At 40.4% G+C, this 17261-nt stretch overlaps 1 long non-coding RNA gene across 1 annotated transcript; it reads left to right on the top strand.

The window, feature by feature from the left end:
- Positions 1 to 238: 238 nt before the first annotated feature.
- On the top strand, positions 239 to 14986 carry LOC143696147 (uncharacterized). The gene is made up of 4 exons (XR_013185556.1): positions 239 to 365; positions 9882 to 9972; positions 11349 to 11487; positions 14782 to 14986. It is a non-coding gene; the product is annotated as an uncharacterized LOC143696147 (long non-coding RNA).
- Positions 14987 to 17261: the final 2275 nt, after the last annotated feature.

Here is a 17261-nt window from a genome sequence, read left to right as displayed (position 1 = left end):
AAACACAGCAACGATCTTTAACAAGCCGTGATCTAAGCACAAACAGACAACAATCAGTTTGCCCTGTAGTGTTTGTGAAGGCCAGAGGAGGTTCAGGAGCATGCCCATGCAGCCCACCGAAGCTCCTGTTGCAGCTGTGGGGTAGCAGAGTGAGCCGCGGAGCAGCCATGCCATCTCCATGGCAACAGAGCGCAGGGATGGAGACGCGGTGTTGAGCATGCACTGCTCCTATTGCTATGCAGCCTCTTGCCTCAGGAATTTTTCCGTGCTGTCTCCAAATAGAACCTTGCTTTTCCTTCAACCATCTGGAAATACAGAGATTGCAGAGCAGTGCTGTACTGCTAGACAAGACTGAATAAACAAAGGTAAATTTTATGTCAGAATGCTAAGCCACCACAAATATAAAAGCCATAAAGCTACTTGTTGAAGAGACTGGAATGAATTCTTCACTTATTGAATAAGTTAGGTGATATTGCATGTTTTTAGATTCCTTCTGTTCCTTCTCCACTCAGGAAGCTCAGCTGTAAATTTTCCTGCTGCTCACTGAAAGGAGGTGGATTAGACAGTATGTTACCCACAATCACTTCTGTGAATCACTTGGAAAAATCTGTTCTTTTTTCATCAAAGAGCAAAGCAGAAATGGGTTCAAATTAAACTACCAGAAAATATCAATGGGGGAAAGATATTTTCTAAATAATATTTTAAAAGCCTCCAGTGATTTGGAACCTGGTAATTGGTGGGTGGCTCCTTGTCAGCAGACTGAGCCTGCTCTATGCACACACCAGATTTCTTCACTTTTCTCCAAGCCAAGCAGTACCCAGATAATGTGAATGCATACTATGGTGCACCTCTCATCGATGTTTTATAGCACAGACTTACTGTCATTCTCACCACGACTTCTGGGGTGCAGACAATGGGAGCTCAGGGTTACCATGGACAGTTGAACAGATATACCACAAAGAGTTTCATACATTTTGTTCCATGGTTAGTGCAGTAAATTTGTATGCAGGCACCACATTTCACATAACACATGCTGGAGATTCAAGTTTGCACACACCAAGGGCTGAACACGATGCAACACCCCACAGCTCGAACCATGACCTTTCTCTTTGCTTATGTTTCTGAATATAACACTTATATTTAGAATATAAGGAAGTGTGACTCATTCATCTCCACAGATTTTGTCCTTCTATTGGCACCTTTCTCATTTCTTTCCCCAGCAAATTAATCTCTTTTCTCTCTGTGTACTGTAAGGCTTTCATCATTTTATTATTTTCATTGCTTCTTTTTCTGGGATTTCCTACTATGTCTGTATAGAGAATGTTGGCATGGCCAATGGGCAGAAGGATTGGAATCCTTAAGGCAGGAAAATGTAATCTGATTTGCATAGTATTTTTCTGTAATGGTGAATCTTCCACTGAAGCATCAAAAAGAGGATTTATACATGGTCAAGGATTTAACCCATAGTTCCTAGATATGATGGTGATAAATATGCCAGAAATTCACCCCCAAAGACATTATTGTTAATATGCACAGGAAATGAAGGATGTAGATCTGCCTGTGCTTGTTTCTTCTAATGACTAGGTTCTGAATCTTTTCCTGGCTTTAAATGAAATGTTTTAATTACATTTCTTTTTTAAACTGTGTGTATTTTTTTTTGCTGAGCGTACCAAGTGGTGACACATGAAACAGCATATCTTAAAAAGTGAGGAGAATAAAGAAAAGGTTTCTGAGATGCTGTTTTTGAAACTAACATTTACTGACAAGTTTGTTACACTTCCCAGCAGTGCTGACCTTATTATGCCAGTCTCATCTTACAGAAACCTCCATGCAGCAATGGAAAAAGAGGGTAACCTATTTTTATAAAATACAAAGTGTTCACAGATCACAATGCTCACTGAAGCAAACACATCTTATGATGACTTTAAAGGAATAATAATAATAATAATAATAATAATAATAATAAGGTAGTTTTTTCTTATAAGAGGAAATCTGCTACTATTCAAAGCATTGTGCTGGATTATAACCAGGACAGATAGGCAGCAATTTTGCCTGAGAATTCAATGGATAAGGCATTTGAGAATAAATCTCTAAGCCAGATGTTATTAGCAGTGGTATGTTTGTTTATGTGCCAAGGTTTTGGGAGCGGGGGGTTGAAGGGGTGGCTTCTGTGAGAAGATACCAGAAGCTTCCCCCATGTCAGACAGAGCCAGTTCCAGACAGCTCCAAAACAGCCACTGGCCAGAGCTGAGTCCTTTGTTGGTAGTGCCTCTGTGATAATGTGCTTAAGAAAGGCTAAAAAGTGCTGCACAGCTGTTGTGAGAGTCAAGTGAGAAAATGTGAGAAAAACAGTCCTGCAGACACCTCTGGGTCAGTGAAGAAAGAGGGGGAGGATGTGCCCCAGGTACCGGAGCACAGATTCCCTTGCAGCCCATGGAAAAGACTCTGCTGCTGCACACTGTCCCCCTTCAACTCAAGGGGGACCCCACATGAGGGGAGGGGGATGCGCCCTGAGGGCAGCTGTGGCCCATGGAAACCCTGCAGTGGAGCAGATTCCTGGCAGGAACTGTGGTCTGTGGGAGAGGATCCATGCAGGAGAAGGCATCACTGGCAGGATGTGAGGAGGGCCCACCCAGGAGCAGTTTGTTCCAAAAGGACTGTACTCATGGCAAGGATCAGCCCTGGAGAAGTTTCTGAAGGACTGTATCCTGTAGGATGTGCCCCATGCTGGGGCAGTGGAAAAGCATGAGGAGGAAGGAGCAACAGAGGCAAAGTTATGAGTTGTGAACTGTCTCCAACCTGCATGCCCCATCTCCCTGATCTACTTGGGGCAGAGAATTAAAAGAGTCAGGAGAAAAGCTAAGCCTGGGAAGAAGGGTTGGTAGAGGGGACGGTGTTTTTAATTTTGTTTTTATATTTCTCACTTTCCTGCTGTTATTAACTGATGAGAAATAAAATTATTTTTACTGAAAGTTATGTCTCTTTTGCCCATGATGGTATTTGGTGAATCATTTCCCTGTCCTTCAGTCAATTTATGAGCTTTTCATTGTTTCTTCACTCTCTCCTCATCCTACCGAGGAGAAAGTGATGGAATGACTTGCTGGGTATCTGGTGACCAGCCAAGGTCAACACATCACAGGGTGCATCAATTTGAACAAGCACATTTCACACTAGAAAGTTCCTTTTAGCTCTTTTTGGGGGTTAACATTCTTAATGAGCTTTAAAAAAGTAACAGGTATTCATAGGTTGCAGAGGCTTTCTGTTCTTTGGAATATCTTTGGTCTAGCTCTCACCATCTGCAGGTCTTTTCATGCTCCACTGAAAAGGGGTTCATATTCTCAAGCTGTGTACCACAAGTTGTTGCCCTGCCTCAGAAACTCATGAGAGATGGCAGGGGAATTGGAAACAGATGATCTTCAAGGTTTCTTCCAAAGCCAAACCATTCTATGATTCCATGATATATTTACCTGTTGCCCAAGGCTCCTCCTTCTGCAACAGGTTCACAGAAAAACTGATCAAAGATAAATATGTATCCATTCACTGGAAGCTGAGGAGCTGGCTTCAGACCAGAACATGGAATTCACACTTTATCAGTGGTGCAAAGAGAGGATGGTTTTATTCGAAGGGCAGAGGAAAGACATCCATTCTCTTCCTCCTTAACTCCTCTATATCATGTGATATAGCAGCCTTGTTTAAGGGAGTTAGTAGAAATTCAGAATAATTTGGTAATTTTGTATGAGTACTCCCAGGAGGCAACAATAAACCAGATAGTGATTAAAAGTTTGACTTACAGAATAATACAAGAATTAATTGTTGTTTATAAACTAATTTAACACCTACCTGAAGATAGATTAGGATGATATGTTGTAACAGGTGATATGGAGTTATCTGAGCTTTACCACATATGGCAACAGGACTGTCAGAAAAGTTGTAATTATTAGCATACATCCTGCCAGTGAATGAACAGGCAGAAAGTGAGCAATTCTGGACAGTCTAGGTGCAGTATTTTTAGGTAGAAGCACTATACCTGTGACTGCCTAATTCAGTCCCCTAGTGAAGATCGCTGCTGGATTCTTCACTGACATTGTCTCAATCATTTCCAGCTGACTTCTATTTTTCACATTTTTCTGCTGTCTCTGCAGCTCTCTTGTAGTTCCATGACCCATTTAATGGACCTGAAACTCCCAGGGCTTGGGAAGCTCTAGCTGGTACATACCACTATGGAATTAGTGGCAATGGGTGCTACAAACCCATCAAAGAACTTTCAACTCAGTGCTGACTTCCCACAGAAAATCACACCAGGTTTACAACATTTGTCTCTTGTTTTCAAACTATCAAAACACTTGGGTTCAAAGAGTCTAAAAAGTAATTTAACTTTCTAGGTTGAACACAATGACTGAAGATAAAGGAACAAGCAAGTGAAGCAAATGAATCACCTATGCTTAATACAGTACCAGAAGAACTTGTATTATGACAGAGAGAAAAAGGATAAAAAACACGGACATGCTTGTTGCAGTCCAGCTCGCTGCAACCCCGAGTCCGGTCCAGCTGGGGGGAAAGTGGCAAAAATAGAGGGATGGGATGATGGACTTGCCCGAAAAATAAAGAACTTTTCTAGCAAAATAACAAACCTAGAAACTGCATGATCTGAGGGGCAATATCCAAAGACCACAGGGCGTGGTGAACATAGCAATATATAGGGGTATTCTGAGGGCAGGGCTCCAATCACGAACGTGAACTCGGAACATGACCTTGTATGTGACAGGTCCCAAACCAATGGAGAACAATAACCAGAAACATGACCTATTATAGAATAATCCCATTAACATACTAACTCCCATGACCACATTTTTCTCACCATAACCTGACCTGGTATCTCCATTTCAGTATCCTGCTTTCCAGGGTCTCAGGTTGATCCTCCTGCATAAGCCACCAAGGCTAAACCCCCATTCATCCCAGCCAGTTGTGTTCCTACACACATTTGCTGATAATCTCAGTGGAGGTGACATAAACAACTGCCTTTTGTCACCAAAGAGGATCACTTGTTTGGATAAGTGAACCATGCTGGTGAGAAGCTTCCCCATCATATATTTCAGTGGCAGAGCAAGGATTTCAGTTTCCACAGCTGTCAGTCTGATATGTGTTTCGATATCTCATACCTCCTGAAGGTAGTAGCCCTGCAGAGCTTTCATGTTTCAGTTTGACTCAGATCAAATTGATGTTACTGACAAGGAATGAGATCTTTAGAATATGACCTTCTGCTCTGTGAGCTCATTTCATTTGAAAGGGAATCATGGAATTGTTGAGTTTGCAAAAGACCTGTAAGATCATCAAGTCCAGCCAGTAACCCAGCACTCCCAAGTCCACCACTAAACCGTGTCCCCATGCGCCACTTGTCTGTTAATTACCTCCAGGGATGGTGACTCAACCACTTCCTTGGCCAGCCTGTTCCAATGCTTTACAATGCTTTCAGGGAAGAAATGTTTCCTAATATCAAACCTAAACTTCCCTGGACACAATTTGAAGTGATTTCCTCTTGTCCTATCACTCGTTACTTCACAGAAGAGACCAAATCCCACCTTACTGCAAGCTCCTTTCAGGGAGTTGTAGAGAGTGATAAGGTCCCCCCAAGCCTCCTTCTCTCCAGCCTAAACACCCCCAGCTCCCTTAGCTGCTCCTATCAGCTTCCAGCTGTCAGTCTCAGTGTCAGAGTAGATTTATACTGTTTACACACTAAAGAAAATAAGAAAACTTGATTTTCTTGAAACTTTGATCACTTGCTGTTAAGAAAGCTGGGAAGCTTCTCGTTATCAATATTAGAAGTTGTGCACTTCTTTGAATCAGTCAAAGTGAACTTTGGTGCTACTGTAACCAAACATTTAAAATCAGATAAATGAGAAATAAAATGTTCTAAAGTCCCATAAAGCACAAGCTGTAAAACAATATGTGAAAATATTACGAGTTTAATGAAGGTGCATGCATACAAAGAAGGTAGGTATTTGCTGTAAAGTTAAGAACCAAAGTAATGAGAAAAAAAGTCTTCCTTTCTTTAATGAAATATTGAGTTTACTTAACTTTCTATTTTCCCAGTCCCTTCAGAATTAAGGGAAATGTGGTGTATGTTCTCCTCTGATACCAAATACTGCTGTGAAGTCCTAGTGAGACTTTCTGAGTATTGTCCAGAAATAATTTTCCCCTCCTATTTTATAAGTAGACTAGAAAAATACAAAGCTGAATAAATGTACATTTTTGCCAGGCAGGTGGATGGATACACCTTACCCCAAGTTGCAGTCTGTGTGAAAGAAATATTGCTTAGCTTATCTATAATTTATCATGACTAGTCTGGATTCCTGTGCTTTTTATATGAAGTGATGGTGATGGCATGCTAAGAGTATGTTACTGAACTTCAAAGAAACCAGGCAAACAGAGAAAAGTGAGTGAGAAAAGTTGAACACTGATCAGACTTTCTACCTGTCAGCGGTTGCATTTTAGATCAAAGATTTTATTTACGTGCAAAAACTGTAGTCCGTCTCAGTAATCAAAACCATTTCTAACACCACAGTGAAAACAAAGCCATAGAATTTCCCACTGGTTTTTCCAATGTTTCCATAGGATTTCATCATCCCTTCTCCACTGACAGGAAACAGGAACCCTTCAAGTCTTTTTATTTTATCATCATCCTACAAAATGTCTATGTTCTGTGAAGAAAATCTCTAGATCCACCCTCATGCAACCTCCATTGTATTCATAACTGAAAAATCAAAAAATCTTAGGTGTGTGGATGGTATCATCTCTCTTTTTTCTCATTAAACCCTTTTGTTCAGGTGCTGTGTAACAGAGACCTCTGAACCTGATAACTCTTGTTGTGGGTTCTGCTGTGTGAGCTGATCTGAAGATACCTTCACACAGAGAATTTTCTTACTGATTCTTCTGAGCTGGTTTTATCTGCAGCCAGTTTGTTTCAGCAGCACTTCTATTTCTACTCGTAAGCATATCAGTTCTGCAATTATCTGCAATGTTATTAATTGCAGAATGATATGTAGCAGGTATTTTGCTTTTAGACTAAAGTGTATTTTAAAATATGTGACAGCATTTCTTTTAAATTATAATGTAGTGGCCATCTTTGATATAGGTTTGTTCTGAATCCAGTGCTGAGTACTTCTGTTCTTACTTTCACAGTTAATATGAGAAAAGTAGGGTAGCAGTTATCAGACCATAAATTTATCTATAAAATCCAACTCCAACGCTCACCCTGTAATCTAAAAAGTCTTAATGGAAGACAGAAGTAGCTAACAGTAAGAAAAGGTCACAATCACTAAATCACATTCCATTTGTTCAGGCAGTCTGGCTTTCCTCAAGCTTGTTGTGGGGGCTGTTTTTCAGTAGAGACTGTATTTTCATGCACTGTGATGCATTGAGAAACATCAGAACTCAGTAACTCACTTTAATTTTCTCACTGAAATTAAGCATTTATGCTCCTTTGCTGCTGAAGAATATCATAATAAATTCATGACTACAGGCAGATCCTGAGAGCTGCTCAAAGCAACCTTGACTTTCCAGTCTATCTCTTTGGTTTGGCTATGAGGTTATTATGGGCTACTTATGCCTTGATAAAGGCACTTAAACAGGTTTCCAGTAATTCTATGACCCATTCATCTCATAATATAGAGCCATCAGGCTTGTCAAGTGTGAGGTACCCTTGATATATCTGTGCTGGCTGCTCCCAGTCAAATTTTTGTGCCTGGAAATGTCCTCCAGGAAAGTTTGTTTCCTAATTTTCCTATGGACAAATATTAATCAAACTGGCTGCTTCTTTTTTTTCCCTTTCAAGATGGGTGCTACATTTCCCTTTATTACAGTCACTGGGGATTTCACCTAACTTCTGTGACCTTACAATGATGACTTAGAGTGGCCTTACAATAGCAAATGGCAGCTCTTGTACCCACAAACACATCTCATCTGGTTCTATAGGCTTGTTTGCACTCACTTTTCTTAAGTGATCTCTAATTTTGTTCAAAAAGTTAGAGATAGCTGCATAGTGAGAAAGTATCTTCACAGTTGATCTTAATATGGGGATATTTGCACCATTTTCATTGTACTTGGAAGTTATAAAAGTATCTGTAAATCCAAACTAGCTTAATAAAGGATTGAAAGGGGGTAAATGGTAAATTGGGCTATAATAATACTGCTCCACAATCTTTAATTTAAATCAGATTACATTTAGTCAGGTATGGATTCCCTCTTATATAAATTTCAGGGTTTTGGTGTTTTTTTGGGGTGTGTTGTTGTTTGTTTGTTTGCTGGTTTGCTGGTTTTCTTTTTTTTTTTTTTTTGGTTTTGATTTTTTTTTTGTTTGTTTGTTTGTTTTTTGGGTTTTGTTTTTTTTTTTTTTTTTTTGTTTTTTTTTTTTTTTTAATTTGAATCTTTCTTCTGGCAGATTTGTATAGACAAAACAACTGTGCCTGACAGAGTTACTCAGTAAATGTCATGCATTAAATCTGACCTGAAAACAAGTGTCTTTCAATACACAAGATAACAGGGGCTTTTGAATGTTCACTCTTTTAAGGCATTTATTGTCTTAGCACACATCTGAATGCAATGAATAAAAATTGAGGAAAATTTCATTAATTCCAGCCTAAAACTGTATGTCATGGTTCAGGGGGCAGCATTCTGAAAACATACTGTGTTTGTCAGATTGAACTGGTTAATGTACAGTGGTATGAATATAAATTCACATGGGACAGGACCATTCTGGTTTGCATGCATGAATTATCACTTATTTCTATTTTGTCAGGAAATTCAGTCTTAACTAAAAACTTCCTTGCAGAGATTTTTTGGTGAGGCCCGTTTGTTTGTTTGTTTTTTACATTGGAGATTATTGGATTATACATTGTCCTGTTGGATTCAAGCACAGCATTGCCATCTGCTCAAGGGAGGTGATTGTCCCTCTGGTGTGTCCCCACCTTGAGTGCTGTGTGCAGTTTGGGGCTCCACAGCACAAAGTTTTAGAGAGTGTCCAGAGAAGGGCCACCAAGGTGGTGAAAGTCCCCAGGGCCAAGGCTTACAAGCAGTGTCTGAGGTCACCTCGTTGGCACAGCTTGAAGAAAGGAAGGCTGAGGAGTGACCTTATCACAGCCTGCAATTTCCTCAGGGAGGGCAGTGGAGGGAGAGGTGCTGATCTCTCTCTGGTGACCAGCAATAGGACACAAAGAAATGGAATGAAGTTGTGTCCCAGCAGGTTCAGATTGGACATTAGGAAAAGTTTCTCCAAGAAGGAAGTGGCCAATCACTGGAAGAGCCTACCCGGGGAAGTGGTCATGGCACCAAGCTGGCTGGAGTTCAGGAACTGTCTGGAGGGTGCTCTTAGTCATATTTTTAAATTTTACCTAGTCCTGCAAGGAGCAGAGAATTGGACTTGAGGATCCTTATGGGTACCTTCTGACCCAAAATATTTTATTATTCTATGTGTCAAAATGTGTCTGAATAATAAGGAAAATCTTCTAGGCAGACAGATTTCCACAGGATATGCTTATACTCAGTTCCTGGGATCTGGAGAAATTTTGGCAGTGCCTCTGAGCTCACATACCAGGAGCTTCAGGAAAGCAGAGAACTGGTCCCATGAGGTGTTGGGTTCCTTCAAATCTTTTGGGTGTCTCTGAGATTTGTGTGTTGTGAAGAGCCCTCTGTGACTGAACCTACAGAAGCCACGCCGTGGCCTCTCGGGGTTTGAGAGCTCACTGTGTGCACCAGGAGAGACTGAAGGCTTGCTGTGTTGGAGAGGCATTATGGTCCTTCCATTTAAAGAGTCACCGTTCTCTTCCTTCTTTCCTCTGCTGCTCTTCCTCCCCGTGATGGCCTTGACTCTGATTTCACTGGTGAAGAGCAAATGGTCTTTCTGTAGCTTTTGTCTCCACCACCTGGCCATAACGACACCTGGAATTATGCAGCCTCATGCAGATCTTGTCTCCAGAGGTAAGCTTTAGCTTAAAATAAAAAGCTTTGTATAACTTTCGCTTATCTGATAGTGTATCATCTGTTAGTGGGTAGCATAGCAGCTGCTCAAATCTGTTCTGTTTATTTTTTCTTTTTTTTTCTTTTTTCTTGCTCAAGTCTTGCAGTCTGAATGTTAGGGAAAAAAAGTGAATTCGGAATTGAATCTCCCTTTCATGTTAGAAGTGAAATCCTGAAAAATATTCCCTTCTCATTCACACAAAGAATATAATTTTCTGATTTAGCTTGATTATTTCAGCTTTCTAGAAAATTCGCATAAGCCAGATCAAATTGTTCAGACAAATTCAGAATGATAACTGGAATCTGTCTGGCTTCATGGTTCTTTAGAGACAAGTGATTTTAAGGACACGTTCTAAGTGTTTCCAAATGAGAGCAAATGCTGACACCCAGAGGCAGGATAATGTAACACTTTACGGTGGCTCATGCGAATGTGAACGCTGCACATCCAAAGGAGCTTCAAGAATGGCTTCTGGGGAACCTTTTAATGTACTTAGCTGTAGTTCAGGTTAATATCTGTATAAGCCACCTTTGAGCAGGAGGTCAGACTCGAGACTTCATGAGGTATCTTCCAGCCTGAATTGCTCTGCAATTCTGTGACTGATTTCACACAACAATATTACATATTAAGAAGAGCATGGGACTGGGGACTACTTGCAGAAAACTTCATTTAATTCATTAGCTTAGCACTACTTTGAGACAAAGAAAGACCCAGCTACCTACATCATCACATCATTTTATCTCATTCTGTAGTATGGGGTAAGAATAATCTACAAAACTACCTTTTAGCCTGAAATTCAATCAGTATGGAAGGCTGTAAAATATCAGAAAATATTAGACCATAATCCATGAAGAAAATGTATTAAAAAAATACATCTGTCCACAGAAACAAGGCTAAAACTAAAATACTTTATGACCATTCATTGCTTTTCTATATTAAAGCTGCTGTGGGTTTGTTAGTCCGCAGAAATATTTCTAAATATTGAACTGTCCTTGCCTTACAGAAAAAGCAAGGGCAGGCTGATCTAAGGAACAGCTTCCTATTGTCATAATGGGCTTGAATGATGATAGCTTTGGACATTGCTCAGAAGTAAATATGCCATCACATAACTCATAACTCTGTTATTATGCTTCAGTGCTGGCTTTCCCTAATTTCCAGGTGCTTTATTTTATAATATTAACAATATTTTCTTCTGATAGATATGCTATCACATAGGATGAGTGTAAATGTTGGAGTTATTAAATTCACTGCAAAGACTTCAGGGATTTTCTCTTCCCTGCCTTTTTCTCAGCAGAATGGTAATCCTAAAACTATTCAACTTATATATTTCTGGTTTCAGTGCCCTATGTGCATGAATCCAGACCCTAAAGACCTGAGATGTGCTCAGTCTTTGCCTGCCCTGTAAAGGAAAAGGATTTCTTCAATAACTTTTGCTGACCCTGGCCTGTGTGGATGGTGCAAGTTCCCACTGCTAACAGGTAAGCAAGATGTGTGTATCTGATGCCAAAAGCTCTTCAGGGATCTCAGATGTCCCTAGCTGGGATAAAGCAGACTGGTGTGTGAGATTGCATGCTGCTGTTTCTAGAGACACATCTTCTGCTGATGTTCAATACTTCTTGTGGCTGAGCTGGAGCCAGCACATGGAGTTGTAGCTGTGGTGTGTTTGAGGAGAGGCAGCCTCTCTGCATGGCTGAGCACATTATTGTACACTCCCAGCCATTACTGTGATGTCTGATGTACTTGAAAGACTCTCCTCTGGAGTGGGACAGAGCTCTTTGTTGCTGCTCCAGCCCTTTCTATCTGCCTTTTTGTTCTCCATGACAGCTGTGTCCTAACATTGGAAATAGGAAATTCAATTTTTTCCTTCTTGCTGTGAAGCCTTGGGTAGATTCTGTTCCTCTCTTGCACCACAGCTCTTTTCTATCACTGCTGATCCTTATTGAGTGTTTCAAGTCTGCCTGTGGCTACTCCTGGTTTCTCCTCGCTTGACATTGTCCCTTCCGCCTCTATATCACTGTATCATTCCCTTTAGAAAAAATTACAGGAGGAAAAAATCATTTATTCTAGACAAGTTTTAATTTCTGGTTTGGTACATTGCCCATAAAACATATTTCTAATCCAATCTAGTCTCCTGCTGTCAGTCTGAACATCCTCCAACCTGTTGACAGGAACATTTTATTTCAGACTTGTCACCAAATACTGGAAAAGGATGGAGCAGCTGTTATCGTGTGTGTTCTAACACATAATCATAGAATCATTTAGGTTAGAAAAAACCTTTTCAGATACTCCAGTTCAACCATTAACTTAACACTGCCAAGTTCACCCCTAATCAATATCTCTAAGTACCCCATCTACATGTCATTTAAATACCTTCACAGATGGTGATTCCACACTTCCCAGGGCAGTGACAAAAGGTGACTCTGAACAATAAGAAGGAGTAAGCTCATAAATGTGGGATGGGGAATGACTTGGTGCTTCGCTGCACGTCAGACTGGGACAATGGCTTTAACTAGAGTAGAATTAAACTTTTAGGGCCACAAGATGGCAGAAGGGAACAAGGCAAGACTGCAGGGAAGGGATTTGCACAGCTCTAGGTTTTCCTCACCTTTGAGCCAAATAATAGTTAGGAACAGTGATTCATTTACCTTCTGGGCCACAATGGGATCTCCATAGCAAACAAAGGAAATATCTTCATTGATGCTGAAGGGAAGCAGGTGACACTCAGGACACAGTTGACATTGAAAAACCAGCATAATAATAACTCAGAGACTAAAGATGTCAAGAGTCAAGGAGCATTTTGGCTTTTATAATGATGGTCTTTAAAAGAAGTATTTTCCATAGGTATTAATTTTATACTCTCAAGTATGAGTATGATTATAATAAAAAAAAACTTTTTTTCCTGATTTTGTGCTTTTCTATTTTTTTCCATTATTTTCTTTTTTTTTTTTTTTGGTCTTTTATATTCATTATATAAATATTATAAATATTTCATTATTGTCTTTATATTTTTTCATCATTTTCATTATTGTCTCAACTAAATGTACCCATCAGGGTGCAATCCCTGTCCTGATGCAGTATGTGTTTATCACATGCCATTCATTTTTCCCTAATTTAATGCAAATAACTATGTCTCCTTAAGTGGCCAAAAGCCTGAGCAATCTTTTCTCCTGGGCTCTGCCCTGTTTGGGGCAGATAATGTTCCCACCAAAGCTGAGACTTTGCTGCTCTGAGCAGCTCTGGGCACCCTGAGAGCTCATGCCCAGAGTGGTCGCCGAGGTCCCTGCCATACACACTGCCACAAGCAGCGCTCACCAGGACCTGCTTAGCTCTGCTAAGTGCTTGTGACTCTTGCTCATAGTCCTGGAAGCAATTCACAAGTCACTTTTGCATCCAGTGGATCTGGTCTCATGACTTACCAGTGCTTCTTTGATATTGTTTATTTGAGAGGGGGTAGTGGTTCTGTGCAGATTTGTCACCTTGCAATGTAAGCCATGTACAAGTGACACAAATGCACTGTGCCTTAGCAAGGAGCTAAACAGCACCAGCCTGGCGGCTCTCCAGGGCACAGGCCCACTAAATTACAAGTGAAAATCAGCTTGTAAAAGCTGTAGAGCAGCTTTTAGCCATTGCCCACCATGAGAAGCAGCCCTGTCTGTGGGCTCCTGTCTTTGTGTCCCCCATGCCCTGCATGAGCATGTGCAGAAGTGGGGGAAGTGGGTGTCGTGGTGTCATGGCTTGTGTTTTAGTTAAAGAGGCATATTGGGATGGGCTGAAGCCAGGCCAAGTGCTTGCAGGTCGGCCCTGTGGCAGGCCAGGGCAGAGCTGAGATGCTCTGGGGGCTGTAGCTCATCCATTGGAGCCCCAGTTAAAAAGCAGCTGCCATAGGCCAGGCTGGGCTATGGCCAAGCATTCCCAAGGGGATAGGGGCTGCCTCAGCTGCTCCAGCTCTGAGCTGGCCCTGAGTCCTGAAGACAGCCCTCCTGCCCTTAGCACTGCCACAAAACTTGATATTCCTATTGCTATTTTAGTCCTCTTGTTTCCTGACTGGGATTGTTACCTCCTGGCTTTCAGGTAGCACTTTAAGCTTTTGATTTTACCTAGTAAGTCCTAAATAGTCAGTTGATGACAGTTTGAGGGATGACCTGTGCTGGCACATGTAGTGTGGCTGAGAAAATGGATCCCACCTTCACATATGGAGGCTTGACACTTGTTTCCAAGCAGGCAGAGTGGGAGTTAGAGTAGTCTTTTATTTCCCAGCAGAGTGATCAAAAGTCCAGGCTGGAGAGGTCTCTTTGGCTTGTCTAATTGGGCTGATCTGCTATCTGTAAATAATTACAGGTACCCTTGACTCTGTAGCACTTTCCTGTTCCCCATTCTGTATCTTCATTGGGTGAAAGACTCGACTGTCACTGGTTAATTGCTCAAACAATCGACCACTTAATTGCCCATCACCAGAGGCTACAGTTAGATGTTGAGCAAGATAAGGGAACAGGCTGATAAGAGGCAAATGAATGAAGTTGAATAGTGCTTTTTGTCATGCCAAGGACCTTATACAAGTGGCTCAGCCATGAAAACTCACCTCTGGAAAAGTATTGGCACATTCACCTGTAGCCTGACAGTATTCATCTCTGCTGGTGGGCCACAATGGTCTAGAACTGACTTACTTAGCTGGTGTAAGAGGCATCTTAGAAGGTGCCATAACCTTCAAAGACACCCAAAGTGTCCCATGATCCAAAGTATTACATCATCCAGTATAAAACTTCCTGCCCTAGGAGAAGTACCTGGGTGTTCCCACCTGAACCTGAGCAAATGTAAATCCAGTTGACTCTGCATTTCATGGACTTCCTCCACTCCCAACGGATCAAGACCAGGACCCTCACCACCAAGCAGACCAGAAGAAGAGGACCAATAGATGCTGTCAGGATTCATGTGGTGGTGATATTGTTTCTATTTAATCTGTCTCTCTGTCACTCTCATTTTCTCCTCCCACTCTCATTTCCTATTTTTTTCTCTCACTCTATGTCACATTTATGGTTAAATAAAAATCCACATTATTGACTTCAGCATATGGTCTCATTTGAACCTTAATTTGGACAGAAGCATGTCTCTGATAATTTTAATAACCAGTGCACACTGCACTGGTTCTCTTGGCTTGGCCTCTCATCTGAAATCTGAACAGATTTAAGGAGCCCATGCAGACATACTCCTCATGAAGCTGGATGCATTCTGAAGGAACATGAAAATTTTGATGGAAGTAATGAAAGATTGTCCACCTTTCTGTAAAACAAGTTAAAAATATTTTAAGGATGTTTTGACAGAATGCCCTTCAGATTAAGAGTTGGAGAATGATGACAGAATTATCCCTCTTGTCTATTAGGCTGCCTTGGAATCATTTTAATATTTATCTTGAAACAGATGTAATTTCTTGGTCCTCAATACAGGCTTTACTGCCTTATCTTTGTGTGCTGTAGTGAAAGGGCAAGAATATGAAAGGATAGATGATTTTGTGGAAACTTAGAATGAAACTGTTACCGTTTTATTTGGAAATAAAAAAGTTTGTTAAAGATAGATATAGCCTTACTGAATACTGGGGAGTAGAAAAAAGTGTTGCTTTCTTTCATCTATAGATGTCCATAAAGAGCATGCTTTTCTGACTGTTCTCTTTCGTGTTTCCTATTTCTCTGAATATTTCATGTGGGATTTCTCCACAAGAGCGGTGACTCAGTCCATGCAAACCATCAACTCTCCCACTTACCCTCTTGTGAAGGAAAATTTATTTTAGCTAAATTGGGTGATTACAGTCAGGGAGGAGAAATGTTTGCCTTTTCAAGTGGAGGAGAAGTCAGAGAACCCTCAGAGTTCTTAGATGAGACGAATGGCATCACCTAGCTGATCCCCTTGTACCCCCAAAGAAAAAACAAACTTTAGGTCATACTGGATGTGCTCTGACTTCAGGCCAGGATATGATCACCTACCAGTGCCAGGTTTCCTGCCTTTGCTCCTATTTACAACCATGTTCATATATAGCAGGGAAAATATGACTCAAAACACTCTTTAGTAATTTAGCAGTCATGAGATATGGACATTGCAAGACATTGAAACAGATTAGACATCAGTCTGCAGTGGATTGGCCAAAAAAAAGAAATATATAATATTTCTTCTTTGATGTCTGAATTTATGTACTCCAAGCATGGTGCACTTAACAGTCATCTAAAACTATATTTGCATGCAAATATAGGTGTAATATATATATATGGACACACATATGAACACAGACATGCACACAAATCTTTCTCTATGTGCACACATATGATGGGAGCCACATGAAATGCCTGTTCTGGTATATGCATGTTATGTGTTTAATATACATATTAAATGTACCTATATGTACTTATATATGTAGGTATATATGTACCTATATGTACATGTCTGTCCGTATATATACACATACATTTTACACTTGTGTATACTCATATATATATATATATACATCTATGTCTTGTGATTACAGATGATCTAACTGTATGTATGCATACAGTACTTATGTGATTCCTAAAATTTAAGCGTTTTATGATAATATGTTATTCAGTCGCCATAATTCAGCTCTTTGTTGCCTAGAGACTGATGTCAAGAATGAAAGCATACTGCTCTTAGTCTCTTTCTTTCAGGCCATCTATGAGAGAGTGACACAGTACTGTGGCAGAAATCCTGATTTTTGCTACCCCACATAACTTTCATACTAGATACTGAATATTGAAATGTCAATCCTAGTAACCATCCCAAGCATTGTACTGTAAACAGGATTTTTGAAGCCATTTGTGTAGACTAGTGCTGATAGTAGTTACATTCTACTGAAATTTAAACAAATATGATGGGCAATGAGGCATTTCTTCTGTGGAAAGTTGTGCAATTGTATCAATCCTGAAAAAGCCTGGCAATGCCATTTCATGTCATCATGTCCACCTGACTTAGTGCCAAAACATATCCTCCTAATGACTTTTTAAATACCAGGACTATAGCTAAAATGTTCCAGCAGAAGAGCTGATTGAGAATCAATTTTATGGCTTTTCAACAGGAATGTGTTCCGGCACTTCAGATTTCCTGCCAAAAAAAGAAAATGGAATTTATTCCTCCTGGGCATGCAGGAAAAAGAATATTCTAGGTTGTTTTCCAAAAGAAAGATTATTATGGGATTTCTCTGTCTGTTACTTCCCTTCATTGCAGTAGATTTTAAGTCTAAAGTTTAATTTCA

This window comes from Agelaius phoeniceus, chromosome 1 (genome assembly GCF_051311805.1).
Source record: "Agelaius phoeniceus isolate bAgePho1 chromosome 1, bAgePho1.hap1, whole genome shotgun sequence".
In the NCBI taxonomy this organism is placed as follows: domain Eukaryota; kingdom Metazoa; phylum Chordata; class Aves; order Passeriformes; family Icteridae; genus Agelaius; species Agelaius phoeniceus.
This window is presented reverse-complemented; position numbering and strand designations above follow the sequence as displayed.